Genomic DNA, 20277 nt, shown 5'->3' with positions numbered 1-20277 from the left:
TTGCTGAAAGAAGATGTTATCAAATGGTTGGATTTTTGTGGACTAGGTAAAATATGGTGTCTCAAAGTGGGTGTAATTTGCATTTCAGATTGAGAACCTTATTCATAGAAGCCATTTGCATTTGTCTTTTCACTTTGTTTATGGTATTGGCTTTGTTTTTGGCATGAAGACTAAGAAACACTGTAGATATTTTTATGGTTGAATTTGTCAATCTTTTCACTTACGTGTTATGAACTTTTGGGATATGATTACTGAGATTATGAATTAATTTTCTGTGTCCCTTGTTCTCACAGAACTCTCATGATAATAGTGGTTCCTGCATGGCTGGCTCGGCTCAGTGTTGAGCATCGACCTATGAACCAGGAGGTCACTGTTCGATTCCAGGTTAGGGCACATGCCTGGGTTGCGGGCTCAATCCCCAGTGTGGGGCCTGCAAGAGGCATCTGATTGATAATTCTCTCTCATCATTGATGTTTCTATCTCTCTCTCTTTCTCTCCCTTCCTCTCTGAAATCAATACCTGAAAAATAAAAAAAAAATAATAAAAAGTAGCTCCTTCCCTTCTTTCTTGCATTTACATCTTTGATCTATTTAGATTATCTTGACATAGGTAGGAGAGGTGGATCCAGCTCTTTTTTGCCCTAAATTTTCCAGCCCCATTTTATCTCTTGTTCTGAAATGCTACCTTCATCATAATGTACTAAATGCCAACTTGTTTGGCTCTATTTCTGGATTTTTCTTCCTCTCCCATTTTTCTGGGTGTCAGTGCCACCATTGCCTTTATTATTAAAGATTTAATAAATTTTAATATCTGGTGGGAAAAGTCCCTGCTCATTTATTTTCTATTTTAGAATTTGTCTGGATGGTGTCTTTTGGTTTTTGTTCACATATTATTCTGAAATAGCTAGTCTAGTTCCAAAACTTGTCTTAAAAAAAATCCTGTTAGACTTTTTCACTGGAATCACATTACATTTATGGATTACCATGAGAAGTGACAACTTTATAATGTAGGGTCTGCCTTCTTTGGCATCATTCAGCAGAGTTATAGTGTTTTCTCTATATATGTCTTGAACATTGCATGTTAAGTTTATTGCTATTTGTTACATCCTTTCTGTTGCTCACTGTAAATGTTTTTTCTCTTATTATATATTCCAATGCTCTAACATTTTTTAAGTTTATATGGAAGCTATTGATTTTGATATTCATTTTGTATGTCATTATGTTAGCAAATTTTGTCATGATTAACAGTAATTTTTCAGTTAGATTCTCTTTTTTTCTGGGTATTAGTCAAAACCTTTACAGATAGGAATAGTTACAGCCTCCTCCTTTCTAATATTAATCATTGAAATTGTGTTCTTTTGCATAAATGTACTGTTCCCCAGGTATCCTGCTTGACTTTACTGAGAAGTTTCTAATTAAGCATAAAAAAAACACACCAAAATTTTGTTAGGGGAAGATCCATCTATTTCTATTTCTATTTGATTTTTTGTGTTCATGTGCTTGTTTTTATTAAGGAAGTATTTTGAATTTTATCAGATGCCTTTTAGGAGCTGTAAGATAATCATATTACATTCCTTTTATGATGAATTACATTCTGAGATTTCCTAAAATGGAATAATTCTTGATATTTCAATGCTGCTCTATTATGTTTACTAATATATATTTATGGTTTGTGTATAGATTGTCTTGAGTGAGATTGTTCTCTAGTTCTGGGTGTGTATGTATGATGAGCATTTACTCTATTTTGGAGACAATGTCATGCACACTTCACAAAAGTAATTTGGACCACTTCCTCATTTCTCTGTGCTCTGAAACACTGACTAGCCTGCAATTTGTTTATTCTTTAAAGATTTGTTAGAAATCTGTTAAAATATTTTGGCCTATTGCTTCCTTTTTTGGTGATAGCTCTAGGTAACATTCCCTACATATTTTATGAAATATGAGCTGTTTTCATTTACTGTTTCTTTATAGTTGCTGTTGCTAAATTACATATGTATATTTTGCTTGATTGCCTGAAGAATTCTTTTTGTATCTTTAATAACATTATAAGAATTTATCTTAGTGATGAATATTCTTGTATGTAATACAAAACTTTTCTATTTTTTAAGGTACATTTAAATTAAATTTATTGGGGGTGACATTGGTTAATAAGATTATAGAGGTTTCAAGTGTAAAATCCTCTTATACATCATCTGTATATTGCATTGTGTGCCCACCACCCAAAGTCAAATCTTCTTCCGTCACCATCATAACTTTCCTTATTCCTACAGGGTCTTATTTTTTAATGTCTTCATTGCTTTTAGATGTTTTCTGGGAGGACCAAGGGAATATTCTGATTTGCACAGTCCTGTACTAGTATATGCTTGAAGTCCAAATTGGTATTTTCCTTATTATTTAATCAGCATTGCCATGAAAAATATTGTTATTAATCTTGATATTAGTGTGAATCATAAGCTCATATGAAAAGTCAATACATTTGAAGTTAAGTGCACAAGTTCTAGTGAGGGAAGCCTATGTCTCCTGCCCCTTCACTGGAAAGGTGCAAAAGCAACTTTCATAATAGAATTCACATCTGACTGAGAGCAATGGGCTGAGTCCCATTTAATTTTAAAGTCTTGGTTATCATTCCTTTGAGAACAGGGTCACAGGAAGAAAATATAATTTTGGTACCAAATGACAATGTTAACATTTTAAGACTTCATAAAAATAGACTAGAATTATTTGATGGCTGATGTTTCTCCCTTGTATTGGTTTCCCTCGGACAGTGAAATGTTTCAGTGAATTTACTCAAGAACTTTAGTGGAGTCAGAGGTTTGTCATACCACCCCAATTCTGAGTGTGCTTCAGTGTGTTTGGCTACTAAGTGAACAGCTTGGGCAAATTTAAATGATTCAGGTAAAAATGAGAATAATTCATTTTTATAACGCAAAGAAGGGTTTAAAATGTGGCCCAGTTGTCTCCAAATAAATGACTCATCTTGTAAGTTTTTATTACAGTGCTGCAGACTTTATTACTTCTCAGATAATAAGGCTACATTGTCTAAATATCATAGTTGTATATACCATTTAGAATGAACAATGGGAATTTTCTCCCTTCTTTGAAAATGTTCTTTTTTAATGTGTTTAAGAGCCACTAGGATGGTGAAAACTATATGAAGTTTGTTAGATCTTGCTTTGGTGTCTTGCATACATTTGACCTATAAAACAAGAGCTATTCTGCTGGTAGAAAGGACATTATGTCAGTAAGCTTTCATTTGTTACATGATTTTTATTGATACAATGCTCTTTATGTTCTATCTTCTATTGCTCCCAAGATTAGTACAATGTGAATGGAAAATTAGGAGTATAGAATTTTCCTTGTTGATTTGGTCTGAGGTTCTGAACATTTAATGCCATTTTCTTCCACTTTATGATAAACACTGAAGAGGAAGTGCAGGGCTGACTGAGCCAGCTGTGTTTATTCACGACTGGCTGCCCTCCGTCTTGTCTTTATGAAAGGTCTTTTAATTACAACTAACCTCCTCCAGCCATGGGCTTTTTTTGATGACAGATTCTAAGAAGAAAAACACACATGCATAACTTACAAGATCATAAAGCTTTTCATGTACTTTTGCATCTTGACAAATAACTCTACACCCCAAATATGGAACGTTTCATTTCACAGTTTCTTCTACATTAACAAAAGCAGCCCAAATTGTTCTTTCAGTATCTATCTTACATGATTGTTTGGATCAAATATGTATTTAAATATATATTTTCTTGCATGTTTCCTCTTTATTTTCTCAAGACACAATTGAGACAAATATAGGAATAAAATTCTGACAAGATGATACTTCAGAAGATAATTTGAAATTTGGTCACATTTTTTGAATGACGTTACTTAATACCTGGAACTTAAGGGAGACTGAGTGTTCTTATCCAGCGAGGGTTGACAACCTAGAAGGTGAACTGTGGTTGGTGCCCTAACCCAAGTATACAGAAATGAAAAGACCCCACAAGATAAGTCTGTATCAAGTTTCATAGAAAACCCTAGGCAATGAACTGTAGTTACCACATTCCAAGGGCAAGACCCAGACTAGAATCAGGTCAATGAAAGGCTCAGAATCTCCAATAGAGCTGAGATGGAAGGAGCAAGGAGAAAGTTGAGTAGGATTGTGGATCACTTATGAATGAAGCAGAAGTGTCTGCTGTTTGGCTTTATTACTCCTAGCCACCTTTTGTGTGATAAGGTTGGGCTGCATTAAGATATCCCTGCGAAGTGTTACTCTCTGCAAGCTTTTCATAGACTTAACCGCTTGAAGGTCTTGTCATAACCCAGAGAAACAAAGGTGAAGTTGGTCCTCAAAACCTGGAAAGTGCTGTCAGGAAGGGAACAGGTTCTTCAGAAAAGGGGCATTGGCATCTCAAGCCTTTCTCTGAGGAGGAAGCTGTGACCCTGATCTGCGGGGATTCAGGAAAAACCCTCTCCCTAGGAGAGGAGACTTCAGATGCCCATCTTTTATCTTTCCCAGACTCACTCATTCTTTAAGATACTCAGAGCAACCTGGATGTCTAGATGGTGTATATCTTTCATGACACAAAAGCTATTAAGAAGATCGCTGTGATGGTGCAGTAAATTGCATTTCATAAAACACTGGGAGCTGATTCTGACTGCTTGCATTCTGCTCGCATTCTCCTCGCTCTCACTTTATATGCACACCTCTGCTCATTATGTCTGCCGTTGTAGTATGCGCCCATATTTCTTCTGTTCATTTACACTGTACTCAGATTGCTACGGAACTGAAAGGCATCTGAGTGATCACGGGTCAGCATTTTATAGGTGTCGGCACTGAAACTTGAGAGCAGGCTCCCTGATCAAGGTCATACAGCAGTGTGTGGCAGAGTGGGGGGACAAGCTCTGGATTATACCTTGCACTTCATGTAAATAAATACAAACGGGAAATCTTAGCTTTTCACTCAAGACTCACTTCCTTCAATGAAGCTATTTCTCACTGTGTAGCAAGGTCACTGGTTTGAATCCAGGCAACACTGTCCTCTTGCTCTGTGACCATGAGCAAGTCCTTTGTCACCATTGTCTCAATGTCTTAATCGGTAAAATGGAGAAGATCATTGCTCCTAGGGTTAAGAACCTCAAATAAGTTAATATTAATGAAGCACATAGAATAGTGCCAGGCCATAGTAAGTGCTCAATAAGGATAAGTTGTCATTATTATTACTGTCCTTATTAATCACACTTGCTTTTCCATGTTATATTTTTCATGAATACTACCCTGTTAGCACTTACTTATTTTCTAGCTCTTTTATTTAGAACGTTAGTTTATTATAGTTGTCCCAAATAAGTCATTTCAGAGTAGAGACTATGCCCTATATTTCTTTTATGTTCCTCCATAGACCTTGACACAATGCTCGATGCAAAATAGGAATTCTGTAAATACTATTTTTTTTTCTGCTGGTGGCTTTTAAGATAAATAGGTTTTTAATAGTTGCAACTCTGGACAAGTTTTAGATGTTCTAAAAGAAAATGCCATTAAAATATGGAAGCGGTAAGATATGCCAGTGCCTGTGAAAAAAAGCAAAGAGCACCGCACACTCATAGTGTTTGAAGGTACATAGAATATCTTTACATGTTTGGGATGCTTTTAGAAGCAGTGGGTCAGAGGATAGAACATTTTGCATTACTACCAGGGCCATTATGTGCGACACTATTGGATACCTTCAAACTGTATATTGTTACATAGTGATATGAATGGTAGTACTCATAGCCCTGAATTCTGGACAATATTTTCATAAGACTCATTTTCACTTTATATTCTTGGCTACACATTAAAATTGCTTGGCAAGCTTTTTTAAAAACTTGAGATAAAATTGACATATAACATTGTATCAGTTTTAGGGGTACAACTTTATGATATGGCATATGTATATATTGTGAAATGACTCCAAGTTTAGTTTATATTCATTACCACACATACTTTTAACTATTTTTTCTTGTGATGAGATTAGGTTAAATATTCTTTACTGACTTTATACAATCAAAATGTGTAAGATTCCAAGTTTTCTGACTTCTATAAATCAAAGAAAAAAATCGATGTTCTTATTAAGGACAAAAAATAGGTACTTAGGTAAGAGATATGGGATAGAATTAAAGAAACAACAAGATTTGTAGGCACAAATGTAAATATTGTAGTCACTTTGCTTTAAGGTGCTAGCAATTTTCTTCCAGTGAATGGGGTGGTGAAGAAAGTAACTTGAGTCTGGCGGGTGTGGCTCAGTGGCTGAATAGACCCATGAACCCAGAGGTCACAGTTCTATTCCCAGTCAGGGCACATGCCCGGGTTTGTGGGCTCAATCCCCACTAGGGGGCGTGCAGGAGGCAGCCGATCAATGATTCTCTCTCATCATGGATGTTTCTCTTTCTCACCCTCTCCCTTCCTCTCTGAAATCAATAAAAATATATTTTTTAAAATCTCAAGACTTAATAACCTACCCCCCAAAATTAGAACTGTTCCAGGGAGTTAGGAAAGTGAGCCTGGGGAAAAGCAATATGATTAGAACATTCTATATTGCAATAAAAACCTGTTAGATATTTTACCTTGTAGAGAGATTTTCATCGTAAAAGGAAACTGTTCATTAACCCCAAATTACTTCTAATTTAATGATTAGCAGTTAATATGATGAAAAAGTGAAGTAAGAATTTCAATATCCTGTGACAGGGGATTGCTTGGGAGCAGGAGGTTTGGGAAGATGAAGCTTAATAGCATCACTTAGACAAGCCATTGATATCTGGACTCTACTTTTCAAGTTAGTTCATTAATTCACTCACTCACTTAGCCTCATCTATTAATCAAGTATTTGTTGGAAACTTCTGCTTTATAATAGGTCTATAGTTTAGTGGAAGAAACTTAGTATACCAATCTTTGTAATATAGCTGTTCAATGCTAGAATAATACTACACTCAGGGTTCCTGGTGAGCAAAAGGACATCTAACTTAGCTATCATTTACCCTTTTAGGTTCATGAAATTGCTCCAGGAAGCTTCATGCTTGAGTTAGGTTTCAAAGACGAAGAGGAGTTTGCTGAGACTCGTGCTCAGTGCTCAGTAATTATTACAGTGGGGCCTTGACTTACGAGTGTCCCGACTAACGAGTTTTTTGAGATACCAGCTGTCTCTTGGCCGATTTTTTGCATTGAGTTGATAGAGTAATTTGAGTTAATGAGCTCCTTAACGAGCTCCTTAACGAGCTCGGTCTCGGAACGAATTAAACTCATAAGTCAAGGCCCCACTGTGTATGAATGACAGATGGTGGAGAAGGAAGTCATGAGACATAAAGGAGCATGACTATTCGGGAAAGCAGCTTAAGCCTGGGGTACTTTTTATCGATGTGGCTCAGGAACCACATGCATCAGAACCACCTGGGGGTACTGCTTAAATATGTAAAGATCTGGGTCCACCCTACACCCATTGAATCAGAACACAAGGCTAGGGTCAAGGGGTCTCGGCCTTTTTAATAAGCATTGTATCTCAGGTGATATATATGATAAAGTTTAAGAATCACCAGCACAAGTTTTATATTGGAAAGTGATTGAAGGTGAAGAGAAACAGGGAAGGGGCTGGACCTTGACAAGCATGGAATGACTTGCTGGGGAATCTGCCTCAATTTTAAGTGAAGTGAGACTTTATTTGCATTTTTCTGCTTTGAAGCCATCAGTTTTCTATTGGAGAACTCCAGTGTTTTTCAGATACGGCCATGGCAGAAGTGGTAAGGCTTCGATAGGAAATGTTGGTTTTAAGTTAGATGCTTATAAATTGGGGGGACTCTACCTAGGGGTAAAAGACTAACTTCCAAAATTAATGCTCTAACTATTCCATTCTCATCCTCAAAACCAGCTTCTCTGTGGCTGGTCACCAGAGATCATATCCCAAGGGAAGGAGACTGATTTTTACAGGGTGTACTAACTTCACTCTTTTATCCAGTCACCCACAACCCCTGCTCAACCCCTAATTCCAGTCAGCCAGTCTGCATATTTGTGCCTCTAGTCACAAGACAGAGCAGGAAGGAGGAGGAGGACAGGAATTGGCAAGTGTTCCTATGGGAAGTCAAATCCCGAAGCTCCCCTCAAAAACTCCTGCTGGGGCTGGTCAGGTACACTTCTGTGAGTTATTCAGAATAAAGGCTGAATGCTTTTTTCTGCATATCCTTATTTGTATTGAAATATAACCTTTACACTCCATTCAAATCCATTTCCTTCAAATGATTTTTCTATATTTCTTATGTGTATTATTATCACACTAGAGGCCCGTTGCATGAAGAGATTCATGCAATAGGCCTTTCTTCCCCTGGCTGCCAGCACCAGTTTTCCTCTGGCACCCGGGACCCAGGCCTTTGATTCGGCCGCAGCGAGGCTTGGCTCCTCTGCTGCCGCTGCAGTGAGGCTACAGTGGAGAAGCCAAGCCTCTTCAGTCTTCAGTCTTCGCTCTGTGCCTGCATATGCAAATTAACCGCCATCTTTGTTGGTTTAATTTGCATAGTCACTCTGATTGGCTGGTGGGCGTAGCAGAGTGGCACCAATTTGCATGTTTCTCTTTTATTAGCATAGATATTTGCACCATAAAGATAACACTCTTCTTATCCTTTGGTAATAATATTTGTGAGATTGTATTAAGAAAATCATATCTAATACTCTATATACTGTGGTACATTTTAGACACACAGTAAGATATTAATATTTAGTTTCAGGTTTTAATATTTAAAAATATAATCAAGTTTCTGTGTCCCAGTTTTTAGGTAGTTTTGGTCCTCTGTTGAATAATAAAACTTCCAATCTTTCTTTTTTTTTTTTTTGTAGAAAGGAATTCCAAAAGTTCTGGGACTGTCTGCCTCTCTCTGGGTTACATTGAATGAAAAAATATATTTGGGCTTAGATAAAGTGTCATGTTTTAGGAGTTTCATGGTATGTGTGTCTAAACCAGTGCCATATAGGTTTTCCCATTCAGGAAACCCACAGTCTTCAGCTTAGGCTTTAGAAATTGACTGAAACATTTGAGAAACAAGGAACTCTATTTAAACACACACACACACACACACACACACACACACACACACACACACCCTCAATTCAGATGGATCCAAATTTGATTCTTGGGCTTTTTAGCCACTGATGAGGACATCTTGTGCATCAATTGATGCTTATTTTAGTTATCTTTCTCTTATCAAGTATCTTGGAATTGGCCTCATTCATCCTGAGGCAGGTTATTGTTACCAGCATTTGAATTGCCTCCTTAATTCACATCAAACATCAGTTTTCTAATTCTTTGGTTGTTTAAATTAATCAAAGGAATTAAAGACGAATAATTACTGGCTCTGTTCCTATAGTTACAAGTGCCACATTCTGACAACTTCAGAAACAAGGTTGGCTATTTTGGGCTTTCTTTGATTACACTCTTCAAAAGCAAGGATGGGCAATGTATTTTCTTTTCTTTTTATTAGTCAATACTTCCTAAACAGGAAATAAAATCATAGTGTGCTGAAGGATAAATTAGGGCTCACATAAGGTCATTTTAAGGTGGACATCAATGTTAACTTTAGGAAAACAGATCATATCTTAGTTTTCCATTTCTTTATATATCCGATTATAGTTTGGATATATAATTTCTTTTGTATCTTTTAGGAAAGTTATCACAGGCCTTAAGCACCTCACTTGAAGGAGATAAATGTGCTGACAGCAACAGAATAATGAGAAGTAATTATTCTACTAAATGAACTTTCAACTCATGTTTATTAAATATGTAAAGTGTGTCAGGCACTGTGGTTGGAACTGGAGATAAAAGTGTTATAAAAAATACAATTTTTGAGATGACTATGTTTGAGGTCTGGGTTAGATGGAACACAGTTTTTCTTGGGCTGCAGTGGAATTACAACTCAAACCATGCTGCAGTTTTGTGGACTCTAAATCCTCTCCTCCAAATCTGGAGTTAAAGAGAAGGGGATAGAAGGGAACAATCCTTCCTACAGTTGGTGTGAGGGGGAGACGACCATAAACTGGCCTTTGCAGGAGGTTAGAACCATTCTTTACCCCCAACAAAGAGTTAGTTGTATCAGCCACGTTGGAAATTAATGTTTGGGTGTGTGTGGGGGGGGGAGAAGAAATATATGTGTGTGAAGGCTATAGAAAAAACATTTCTTTTCAAAAAAGTACTTTTTCAAATAATATGAGCATATACAGTCAATTCTGTTAACACTACATATGAATTTCTAAAAATGACCACATTATGAAAATTTCACAAAAACCGCAACATAGCTTATGGGACGAATAGAGTTGGGGATATAACACTCAAAACCTTCACTGACATGAAATGAAGATAGGAACCTAGTAAAAATGGGAGCACGCTTTTATGCATGTTCATTGGGCAAGAAATACATAAATACTCTGGTAAATTTGGTACTTTGCTTTGGTGAAGACCTGAAGTGTGCAAGTGGAAGTGAACAACAGGAGGAACAGGAGGATTGCAGCTTGTGAATTAATGTGAAGTGGAAGAAGGAAGATGATCTGAAAGTGGACAGAACATTTCGATCTTCGATGTGGCTAGGTGTGATTCCTAGCACACTAAGGCAGCTGGTAAATATTTAAGGGGTGTGCACGTGTGTGTTTTTCATATTCTTCTATAGCTCAACTCAAATGGGGGCAGTTTTCTGCCGACAAAGTTGTACAGAAGCAAATGTGAAATTTGCTTTATGTTTAAATTGTTCCCTAACATATGAATTGCATTGAAATAGCTTTGCATTTTATAACAAGCATGATACATACTGAGGTAATAACTCCCTTCTCTCCAAAGTACTCAAGCTATATCTTGATTTTGGTATGTACTAGTATGTTCTGATTATTTACACATGTCATTTCCTTGAATAGGTGGTAAGCTCTTTGAGGGCAAAGGCTGTCTCTGATAACTGCTTTGATTTCTACAGTACCTAGTGAGATTATTTACTCATAAAAAACACTACTACAAACAACTTGTGGACTGAATAGTGGTAACTGTGTAGAAGATTGAGGCATAGATTAATAGATTTCGAGAAGGCAAGAAAGGAAAGTTTCAAAAAGGAGATAAAATAGATGATGGTGTGTTCTGGGAAGTTGTGTTTATTACGGGGTTGTACTGAATGCACAGGATTGAGGTGCAGATATGTAGAAATACTGGTATATTCGGTGTGTATCACAGGCTATTTAGCCCTGATGTACCTTTTCTGGGATACCCAGGTTTAAGTGAAATAAGGGCTCTTCGGTAGAAGTAACAAGGAGCAGCTTGGGAAGTAGGGTTAGAAGGTAGAGTGCCATAGCATCTTGGACAAATATTGGGCTTCACCTTGTTTCCATGAAGCCCAAGATGCTTCCTGGAGTCTTCTCAAAGCTGTGGTGAAGGTTGGAACAGAGACAGTAGCTTTGAGTGCCCTGTAATCATTTCAAATTTAGGTTACTTTGTTTATAAATTGCACGATTCCCTGGTTGTTAAAGAAGAAATGCCTGGCCCTCCTGGTGTGACTCAGTATTTGAGCATCGACCCATGAACCAGAGGTCAGGGTTCGATTCCTGGTCAGGGCAAATACTACCCAGGTTGCACGCTCGATCCCAATAGGGGGCGTGCAGGAGGCAGCTGATCAATGATTCTCTCTCATCATTGATGTTTCCCTTCCTCTCCCATCCTCTCTCTGAAATCGATATATTTTTATTTATTTATTTTTAAGAAGAAATGTTTGCAAGTAGTCGGCCATGGTTTGCAGCAGAATAGTCAGGACAATGGTGATGGAGGAACTATGTGTTGTTTGTGTGGAGATGAGCCTCAAGGCTTTCTTAGTCTCAACTAGAATCATCTTATCTTTCCTCCTCCTTTCTTCCCTACAGGACAATAGAACTCCTATGGAGGGTGGAGGCTAGAGTGTAGAGCTTAGGGTAGCTGCACATATTTGTCTCATCATAGGGATGGTTGTTTAAGGAGAGATATTTGGGCTGAATCATTTAAAGCCTATAAAACTTTAGGCAAGACTTTCCATTCAAATAAATATGAAGCCAAATTGACTGTCTTAGCTCTAAAAACTTAAGAACTGTTCTTCCATGAAAGTCTATAACTTAATTTAAAATATGCAGTGGGAGAATGCTTGATCTCAAAAACTGCTGAATTACAAAAGCAGTGCTTTTTTGTACAACCTATAAAGCATCTATAAAAATTGCCTTAAGGCATTGTTGGAAGAAGACTTCATAACATACACTTACCTCAATAATTTAGTGACCGATTATCCAGTTTATAGATGATTTAGACCTTGAATTTTTCTTATGTTATCAGCCTTTGGGGCATTTCCTACAACATTTATTTGATAAGAATATTGAAGTTGAAAGTTAGTAAGACCAGTCAGTCAATTACATTGTCAGTTACAATTTCATTTAAAAGTTTGGTAGAAGAGGATGTTGAGACTCTTAAGTGGGATTTACAATCATCTGTAGATCCCATTAATCCATTATATTCCTCTAGTAAATTAGCACCCCAAAAATCAAGCATTACCCATTAACACTTCTGGAAATGCAACTCAAATACTGTGCTCTGGAGAAGGACATAAAGAATACCATCATCTTTGATAAGGAACAGTAGTGAAAAGCCAGAGTTGCAAAGGGACTTTAAAAATTTGATTGTACCCCTGGCCGGTTTGGCTCAGTGGATGGAGCGTTGGCCTGCGGACTGGGGGGTCCCGGGTTCAATTCCGGTCGGGGGCGTGTGCCTTGGTTGCGGGCATATCCCCGGTGGGGGGTGTGCAGGAGGCAGCTGATTGATGTTTCTGACTCTCTGTCCCTCTCCCTTCTTCTCTGTGAAAAATCAATAAACTATATATATTTAAAAAAATTTTGATTGTATCTTTACTTCTTCATTTTTTCTCTGGGATAAAATTGTAAATGGATGAATTACACATGAAACTATTTTCCATTTGAACCAACTAACCAAATGTCTGTCTATATCTTCAGTCTGAAAAAGTTGGGAATAGGCATGAGGTACCAGACTAGTTTTGCTTAATTATAAACCCAACAATTAGCATCTTCAGTATGGATAACTTAGCAAGCTCTCAGTCCCATATAACCTGTGTTCATCTGAATACTAGAATCCCTTTGCCCTGGTCTTATAATACAATGTCTAGTAACAAAGTACTTCATAAACATTTGTGTTTCAGATATTGTCTTAAGTAGCAGGATTGTATGCAAATTTGGACTCTTGACTCTAAAGAATTCAGAATCTGGAAATGGATACAATGTGAGTGTGGCAGATTTCGTCCCTTTGGCCCTGCAGATATATCCTCTAACTCTTGCAAACCACATTATTTGCCCCGCCACAAGGGCACCCTGACCCTTATATTTTTAGTGGGATTCAGCTTCTTGCAGCGGCACCCCAAGAACGGATAAGAGGGAGAGGAAAGTGAGGTTAGTGTATTTCTTCTCCCTGTGACACTGTGACACTCCTGGCTTAACATTGTTTATCTACGGAATGTCACTGATCCTCTAAAGGTAGCCTTCTCTGCTGACTCCTACCAGGTACTGGTAATTATTCCCTCCCTTTCATTTTGGGCTAGACATGTAGCAACTAGTGTGTTCTTGCCTCCATTGTAGAATACTAATTGACCATTAAGGCATGGGTTTATTTCTGGGCTCTATTCTGTTCCATTGATCTATATGTTTGTTTTTAATGCCAGTACATGCTGTTTTGATTCCTATGGCTTTGTAGTGTAGTTTGATATCAGGTAGCATGATTTCACCAACTTTGTTTTTCTTCAGATTGCTGTGGCTATTCTGAGTCTGTTGTGGTTTCATCTAAATTTTTGAAATATTTATATTAGGTCTGTGAACTATGCCATTGTTATCTTGATAGGAATTGCATTGAACCTATAGATTGCTTTGGGTAGTATGGACATTTTATTTATTTATTTTTAAAAAAATATATTTTATTGATTTTTTACAGAGAGAAAGGGACAGGGATAGAGAGTTAGAAACATTGATGAGAGAGAAACATCGATCAGCTGCCTCCTGTACACCCCTCACTGGGTATGTGCCCACAACCAAGGTACATGCCCTTGACTAGAATCGAACCTGGGACCCTTCAGTCCGCAGGCCAATGCTCTATCCACTGAGCCAAACCGGTCAGGGCTAGTATGGACATTTTAATGATGTTAATTCTTCCTATTCATGAACACAGTATATGCTTCCACTTAATTGTATCTTCTTCAATTTCTTTTTTCAGTGTCATAATTTCCTGGGTACAGGTTTTCTACATCCTTGGTTAAATTTATTCCAAGGTATTTTATATGCAATTGTAGATGGGATTGTTTTCTTACTTTTTCTTTCTGAGAGTTCATTATTGGTATATAAAAATGCAACTGATTTCTGGATATTTATTTTGTATCCTGCTACTTTACTGAATTAATTAGTCAGTTCTTGTAGTTTTATGGTAGAATCTTTAGGGTTCTCTATATACAGTATCATGTCACCTGAAAATGACAGTTTTACTTCTTCCTTTCCAATTTGAATGCCTTTTATTTATTCTTCTGTTCTGATTTCTATGGCTAGGACTTCCAGTACTATGTTGAACAAGAGGGATGAAAGTTAACATTCCTATCTTGGTCCTGATCTTAAGGGGAATGCTTTTAGTGTTTGCTCATTGAGTATGATGTTACACTAATACAATGGCTTACTACTCTGATGTGAAAAAGCAGGAAATTTTACCTTTTGCGATAGCATGGATGGACCTGGAGAGTATTATGCTAAGTGAAATAAGCAGTCTGAGAAAGACAAATACCATGTGATTTCACTTATGTGTGAAATCTAATGAACACAATAAAGTGCCAAACAAAATAGATACAGACTCATAGATACAGAGAACAACGTGCTGGCTGTCATAGGGAAGGAAGGTTGAGGGGCTGGATGAAAAAGGTAGAAAGAATTAAGAAGAAGAAAAAGAGACACAGATAAACAGTCTGGTGATGGCCAGAGGGAAAGGGGGTTGAGGGAGGTGGAAGAGGGCACAGGAGGGATAAATAGTGACAGAAAGAGACTTGGCTCTGGGTGGTGAGCGCATGATGCAGTGTGCAGATGATGTGTCATAGTCGTATACTTGAAACCTGTATTGTTTTATTAACCAGTGTCACCCGAATAAATTCAATAAAATTTGAAAAATATATAAAACAAAACATTGTAAACAAATAAATAAAAAAATAAAATGGAACCATACTGATTTTATCCCAAACATTGATTTAAACAAGATACAATTGAAAGCAGAAATCCAATGCCAGTGATGGGTTTAATATGCTGCCTATGGAAATATCACTTTTCATTTATTACTCATCGATCCAAAGAGACCTCGACTTGGACAATGATTGACTACAGCTAAGAGACTCTCTTGGGGTTTATAGAGAAGGATTTGGCCCCTTCTGTAAATATTTATTGTCATAATCAGCAGCTTGATTGGTCACTAGTAGACATTCTGTTCTTAAAAATGAAAATAATCACTTTCATCAAAAACTGTCCTCAATGTTTTCACTAATGTTTGTATTAAAATCTCTAAGAGTGCCAACTTTTCAATTTTTCATGGGTATGAATTAATCTACGATTAAATGTACTAGCTCAGACTTCCTAGCGACTACAAAAATTTATTTTAAATCGGGTAAGTACATGCAATTTAACAATCCCATGTATTTTTCCTTCTGATTGCTTTCTTTGTTTACCGGGGAAGAATAAGAGCTATGTACTGAGTATTTGTGTGTCCCAATTCTTATGTGAAAATCTAATCCCCAGTGTGCTGGCATTTGGAGATGGAGCCTTTGGGAGGTGATTATGTCATGAGGCTGTAGCCCTCATAAATGAGGTTAGTGTCCTTATAAGTAGAAATCAGAGAGCCAGCTTCCCACTTTTCTCCATGAGATAAACAAGGAGAGATAGGCCATCTGCAACACCCCCAGAAGACCCCACCAGAGGTCAACCACGCTTGGCATCGTATCTCGGATTTCCAGCATCCAGAACTGTGAGAAATACATTTCTAGTGTTTATAAGCCACCCAGGATATGGTACTTTGTTATAGCAGCCCGATCTAAGATACTAAGTGAACAGGTTGCTATTTTTAAGACTATACGAATGTACTTCAAACAGGAGAATACTACTGTAAAGTCATTCCTTCTTGTAGGCCGTTCTTTTAGCAGCTACTTACTGAGCATCTACTATTGGCTCTGAGCTACTAGGGCAGTGGTTCTCAACCTTCTGGCCCTTTAAATACAGTTCCTCATTTTGTGACCCCCAACCATAAAATTATTTTCGTTGCTACTTCATAACTGTGATTTTGCTACTGTTATGAATCATAATGTAAATATCTGATATGCAGGATGATCTTAGGCGACCCCTGTGAAAGGGTCGTTCAACCCCCAAAGGGGTCGCGACCCACAGGTTGAGAACCGCTATACTAGGGGGTCTAAGTGGGGGTTCTATGGCAGGTGATGTAAGTGAACTCTGCAGACCTTCTTTACTGGGTGGATGCACCTATCCCTCAGCTGTTGCAGATGTTGGTTTGCTTCAGAGTATTGCCTGTGGTTTATAGGTGGTCCCTAGACCAGAGATGCCTGGGAATTTACACCCCTCAAGCCCCCAAAGGTGGCCTATGACCAGTGGTGACCCATGCAGTGTGTAACAGCCCAGCTTTCTCGCCTCAGATACAACAATTCTGCGGTGCATACTCTGTTTCAGAGCTCCCATGGGGTCAGGCTGAAGCTAGACTTCCCCTGAAACAGCATTTTTGCCTGGCTCCTTCCACTGCTTATCTTGCTTTTCTCACAGCCCCCACTTTCTCCCAAGGGCACTGCTTTAACATATTTCTTGCAAGAATCCCTGTCTCAGGATCTGCTTCAGGAAACCCTACTGAATACAGATACAGAGGAAAATAAGCCACAGGATGTTTTCAAGGAGTGAATAATCTAGTATAAGGGTAGACCAAGTTTGCAAATACTTTAAGCTAGAACGTAATTATGATTTATATGAGTTACAAGAATACTACTATGGGAATTGAAAGAAATTGCTCAGAGATTATGGAGGGGGCATAACATCCTTGAGGAAAAATAACTTAAGATTTGTTTAGGAATTACATGTTCCCCATTTTGTCTGGGGAATAAGTAGAAAGTAACGATGAGGCCATATTGGGGTATGCCTGGGAAGCTAGGAAAACATGTTTGTTCTCACTCTGAAAGGCAATGGACAATGAAATAAGGACACATATGTAATATCTTAATCAATAAAGAAAAAAAAGGCAATGGAAAACCATTGCATATTTTTTAACATTACAGTGAATCTGTTGGAACTCTACTTCTTAACATATATCTGATGACTACGTAGAATAAATTTATGTGGTGGAAAATAGCAATTGAAGAGACCAGTAAGGAAGTTAATAATCAAATGAAAGAATAAAAAGATGTTCCACAGTGACAATGGGGTAAGAAATAGATGTGAGAGACATTTTGGAAGTGGAATTGACAGGACTTGGCAAATAATTGGTATATAGAGCAAGGGAGAGAGAGAAAAAAAAAACAGTGACTCAAAGCTTTTAAGCCTGTCTGAATGGTGACCTCTTAATACCTTCCCAGAAATGGAATTGTTGCATTCAAAGATATGCACATTAAAAAATCTGTTATAAATGCCAACACTGAGTTTTATTCCTTTTGAAAATCCCGTGCCAATTTAATGTTGGGAGGAATGACAGCTCAATGTTATTTTCATTCATTCTAAAATGATGAATAAAGTTGAAAATATCACCTCGCCTTGCTGACTGTATCTGACATGGGCTGAGAGAGGCAAGCAAACATTCCTTCCATTATTGTGCTTGCATCTCTCCTCAGATTTGGAGTAGCTCTTGCTACATGTAATGTGATGCTGTGTTACCATGATTTATGACTGAGTCCCAAACTGTTTTCTGACTCCAAGCCAAGAGGAAATGGGGTGCCTAAATGGAATTTTCTATGCAAATAAGAAAGGCCTCAGCAGGTTATGTGGTGATGCTGAAGAAAAGCCTTACCTGCAAACCCTTGGGGAAAGGTTTTGGGTCAGAAAGCCTGGGTTTAAATCCTGGCTCCACCAACAGCTAACTTTTTTTAAATTTCTTTATTGATTAAGGCCAACAGCTAGCTTTACATGCTTAGACAAGTCGTGTAAACTCTGTGGGCCCCAGTTTTCAAATCCGTAAGGCAGTACTTTCTCCAAAGGGGTGTTATGAGAGACAATGGGAGTAGTTTTTCCTCATACTTACAAAATGAATGTAGGTTTTATTCTTACTGGCCTTATCTCCTCAAGAGCAAAAATGATTTTTTCCTCTTTCCCCAGCATGTTTCCTGTCTTGTAGTGACTGTTCGCTAAAGTTGTGACGTGGATGAATGGATGAAGTTTTGCCTTGGGTGATAGAAATGATAGTCTTTCTTCTGCTTTGCTCTCTGCAATAAGAAACAGGAACGAAGAGGTATATTGGGAGCTTTTTGTTCTTATAAACTATTTTGTTCTACATCTGTTTTGGCTTTGCCCGGAGACTTATTTATTTCCTTTAGGATGGATGGTTAGTTTCCTCCTCTTCAGAAGGCTTTGCATTACTCCTGATGGGACTCTGGCTTCTATTATGTTATTTAAACAACAGTATCCTGTTAAGGTAGTAGCAGCTGGCTTAGCCTGTGGAAAAACTGTTGTTGCATCTTTTACTTTTACTTTTTTGGAATTTCCTGAAAATGATAGGAAGATGAAAAGTGACCAGCTCTTTGGTATTTTTGTTGTTGTTGTTGTTGGAACAGCTTGTTCAGATTCTTTGAGCAGTTCTGAGTGTGTGTGTGTGTGTGTGTGTGTGTGTGTGTGTGTGTGTGTACTTTCTTGTGTTCCTTTTTTTGTTCATGTCCTCCAGGAAAGGATTTTGATGCTTGATAATATTTTCCCGAGTGCAATAGTATACTTATCTTATACTTCTGAACAGGCCATTTTCAACAGAATCATTTTGTACTTAGAGTCTCTTTAGCCTCCTAGCTACACTACTGCAGGTAGACTAGTATTGCTTTCTCTTTACAAATGAAAAATCTGTGGACCAATAGGGATTGGATGAGTTGGCAAGTGAGTCAAGACTGGAAGTCACTTTTCTGGCTGCAGCTGGGGGCCTTTTCACAAGACCCCAAAGAATTTTAAATATCTATGTGCCAACACCCCTAAGAGAGTGTCCTTGAGCCACACTGAGATGGGAGAGTGCCTGATTCTTCTTCAGTTCAGTTTTGTGAGCCCAGGCAAACATTGAGTTGCACTGTCTGACCCAATGTTCCAACCAAGAGCCTACTTGCCCTTTCTAAGCATGTCTGTGCTTTCCCACACCGATGGATTTGCTTACATCATTGTCTTTCCTCCAAGACATAGCCCCATGTCTACCCTCAAATCCTAACTACCTTCAAGCCTAGGACACATGTTATATCCTCTCGTGTGCCTTTCCCTATTCTAGCAACCAATGTTGTCATTTTCTTCTATGCTTCCATTTCATGTGACTTTTCACATTCTGTATTGTATGATGGTTCTTTCTGCACATTTTTTCTTATACATTAAATTATAATTTCATAGTGTTTCTGTGTCCTTTGCAGCTCTCACCCTTGTGTACAAACCCCAAACAGGGGATTGACAAATATTTGTTGGTAGGAGGTTAAGTTGTCTGCCTGAAATAGAATTACATTTATTGTTTTCATTGAAAGCGTCTTAAATTAAGCAAGCAGCTGGGAAAATAGTCTTATTTAGTTTTCAATCTTTTGTCTTCTGATTTTTATTATACTTGGTCACATGCATACTTTGTAACTCTGTTTTTAAACATGACATCACTTCTGATGGGCAACTAGTCTGTCAGGAATGTACGTACCCATTACCAAAGATGGAACCATGAGTGTTTTAAGTTTGCTCAAGTCAGAATGAGAATCAAAGGCCAGCCTCAATGCCAAAAACATACTCCTAAAGGTTAGCTTGCTGAGCTGCACAGGGCTGGCAGCCACCCTGCTGTCGAAGAGACCAGCATAGAGCTTGAAGTCTGTTGTCCAGTTTTTCTAGACACAGTCAGAAAGATTGACTGACATTTGCCTGGATGACTTTGGTGGCACCTTTTTCAACCCAGAAAATACAGTAGTCTCTTAAATTGACAGCGGCTTTTTTAAAGCTGAAACTCAAATGCAATTGCATCTTTTGGGGAGGACTTCACTAATTCAGACAGAAGTGATC

The 20277-nt window shown here is 37.9% G+C and overlaps 1 pseudogene; it reads right to left on the bottom strand.

The window, feature by feature from the left end:
• The window catches only part of LOC102426135, a 31777-nt pseudogene extending 11768 nt beyond the window's left edge, over window positions 1-20009 (bottom strand).
• Between the last annotated feature and the right edge of the window lie 268 nt (window positions 20010-20277).

This window comes from Myotis lucifugus, unplaced genomic scaffold (assembly GCF_000147115.1).
Source record: "Myotis lucifugus unplaced genomic scaffold, Myoluc2.0 scaffold_506, whole genome shotgun sequence".
Taxonomy (NCBI): Eukaryota; Metazoa; Chordata; class Mammalia; order Chiroptera; family Vespertilionidae; genus Myotis; species Myotis lucifugus.
Note: the sequence above shows the minus strand (reverse complement) of the source record. Positions and strands in the feature narration are given on the sequence as shown.